This window comes from Muscardinus avellanarius, assembly GCF_963383645.1.
Source record: "Muscardinus avellanarius genome assembly, contig: SCAFFOLD_66, whole genome shotgun sequence".
Classification (NCBI taxonomy): domain Eukaryota; kingdom Metazoa; phylum Chordata; class Mammalia; order Rodentia; family Gliridae; genus Muscardinus; species Muscardinus avellanarius.
The window spans coordinates 33435-36311 of record NW_027664356.1 but is presented as its reverse complement, the minus strand read 5'-3'; the positions used below and the strand labels follow the sequence as shown (position 1 = coordinate 36311).

General features: G+C 44.7%; 1 pseudogene across 1 annotated transcript; it reads left to right on the top strand.

Annotated features, from left to right (window-relative positions):
* Positions 1-1053: 1053 nt before the first annotated feature.
* On the top strand, positions 1054-2410 carry LOC308279599 (Fanconi anemia core complex-associated protein 24-like; annotated as a pseudogene). The gene is made up of 2 exons: positions 1054-1164; positions 2162-2410. The product of its transcript is annotated as a Fanconi anemia core complex-associated protein 24-like (transcript).
* The last annotated feature ends 467 nt before the right edge of the window (positions 2411-2877 follow it).

Sequence of the window (2877 nt, the reverse complement as noted above, 5' to 3'; positions counted from 1 at the left end):
GACGATAGAAAATGCAAGGTCAGTGGCCTGCCTTCTGTCATATGCCCTTTCCTTTCTGTGGTTTAAAAACAAATGAAGCCGGGTTTGGAGCCTGTCATGAGGCAAGGCTGGTGCTGGGGCCTTTGAGGCTGGAATCAGAGCCTACCGAGAGGTTAGGCCTGTGCCGGGGCCAGTGAGGCCGGGATCAGAGCCTGCCGTGAGGCAAGGCCAGTGCTGGGGACTCCGAGGCTGGGATCGGAGCCTGTGAGGGGTTAGGCCATAACTGGGTCCAGCAAGGCTGGGATTGGGGCCTGCTTTGAGGCAAGGCTGGTACTTGAGCCAGCGAGGCCAGGATCAGAGTCTTCCAGTGGGCCAGGCTGGCGCCGGGGCCTTCAGGAGCAGAATCAGAACTTGCAATGTGGATACTTAGAGAATCATCACAGAAAATAGAAAATCAGATGCTTTTCCTAATATGCAAAAACTAGGAAGAAATGGGTAAGGGAAGAAATCTAGTGAAGAAAGGGCCCCATGAGAGAGCAATTAATGTGACCAATCAGAGGGGATGGGATGTGGGAAGATGGAATCTCTTTAAAATGCATGATATATGTAAACAAATGAATCAAAGTTAATCACCAAATCAAGCATGGGATCGAGGGAGGGGGAGGGAATGGGACAGGGAGGGGATACGGGTTAATTGAATGATGTTGCTGGTATACCCTCACAAGAGTTGTACTCCATTGTGAGGTTTGACTACAATGCACCAATAAAAATAGATACACATAAAAAATAAACAAAAAAATTTAAAAGGACTGGGGTGTAGCTCAGAGGTAGAATATCCCTGGTTTCAATCTCCAGTACTACACACAGAACAAAAGTTACAAATGTTAAGTTCTGAATTAAACTGAAATTGAACAGCGTTTCCTCCATCACTTGTAATAATTTATATATAATGCCATTAGCCATTTCAAATGCAAAGTGATAGCTCTCTTAACTTTGTAAATTTGTTACAAAATGATGTATTTTTCTTTGAAGTCTGGAAATCTTCAAGGGATTGTAGTAGTTGAAAAAACCCAGATGAGTGAACAGTACTTTTCAGCCATACAGAAGTTTACTGTGCTGGACCTGGGGATGGTGTTACTTCCTGTGACCAACCAGATAGAAGCATCTTGCCTCATCATCCAATTAGTAAGTGCTCATTTTCTCTTTCACAATACTGCAGGTCTGGGGGAACCCAGGGGCATTTGACCTATGAGCTACACCCCCTGCCCTATTTTTTATTCTTTATTTTGAAACCGGGTCTCACTGAGTTGCAGAGGGCCTCACTAAGTAGCTGAGTCTGTCTGCGAACTGTGATCTTCCGGTCTCAGCCTCCCGAATGCTGGGATTACAAGTGTACTCACCATGCCCCGCTGAGTCTTGCTGAGTTTTTGAGGCCTATCTCAGCCTCCCAAGTACTATGATTATAGGTACCACACCTGGCTGTAAACATGACTTTTTCATTTTTTTGTTGTTGTAGTGCTGGGGATTGAACTCAGGGGCATGTTCTTTCCAAGCTATACCCCCAGCTCTATTTTATTTGGAAACAGAATCTAAGTTTCTGAGGCTGGCTTCAAAGCTGCTCAGCCTCTCAAGTACTGGAATTAGAGATGTGTTCTACCACATTCGGCTAGCTCTGGCCTCTTTTTGTGTTTGGCACTGGGGAATAAACCCAAAGGTATTCTATCTCTGATCTATACCCCCAGCCCTATTTTATATTCTTGATTTTTATATAGGGTCTTACTAAGTTGTGGAGGGCTTAAGTAGCTGAGGTTGGTTGCAAACCTGTGATCTTCCTGTCTCAGCCTCCCAAGTACTAGGATTAAAAGCATGCACCACCATGCCCAGCTTGGTCATTTCTTTCTGGACCATATGATGAAAGTATTTAAATTCCTCAGACCATGTTTTTCACTACCTCTAGCTTTAAGATTCTGAAAAAAGTATGTTTTTTGTCAATTATTTTTATCTTTTTTGTGTGGTCATATGGTCCATCTCTCAATAATTTTACTCTTGTCTGGAAAGTTATATTCATGGCACGTGAAAACATTTGAACCCTAAATTAAGCTGAATCAAATAGGAAAATGATCTTAAGAAAATTGCCAGTTCTCCAGGGGGCGCTTCTGTAATTCTTTAATTTCTCCTTCAGGTTCTTGAGCAATCCAAAGAACCCAGTAAAAACCCTTTCCTCAGGAAGAAAAGGTCTCTGCTCTCTGAGCCATCCCTCCTTTGAACTGTGCAACAGATCCCAGGTGTTGGAAAAGTTAAAGCTTCTCTTCTGCTTCAGAAGTTTCCAAGTATCCAGCAACTGAGTAATGCTTCTACCCCAGATTTCAAGCCAGTGGTAGGACAAGCGGTATCACAGCAAACCCACACCTTCTTCACTCAGTCCAGGTGACAGCCACCCTCACCCTAACCTACAGGGCCTGGTTTGCACAGTTAAAAATCAAGAAAAAACAGGACCACAGCAACTGGTGAAGGAGGCACGCCTGGAGGAGCCCTGTGATTGAGCTGCGGCTTTGCTGTCTGGGGCTGGGCCTGGGCACTTAGGTTAGTGGGCTGCAGGTGGCATGCCCTGATTCAGCTAAGATGAAGCCGGCCACTGGGGATCTTCCTAAGAAGTCAGGGACTCTCATTCTCAGCAAAAAGCCTGCGAGGGTAGTTTTCTATGAAAGACCTAGACCTGCATCTGAAGTGGAAAGGACTTAAAAGTTTCAGGTAGCGGCTATATCCATCTAAAAGAAACTGGCAGTGAAGCACTGTGTATCATAAGCCCCTTGCTTCTGGCAACAGCGCCGCTGTTCTTCAGGAGGGGTCGGTAGGATGCTGCCAATGTAAATAAATATTTTTTACTTTGATTTTTTA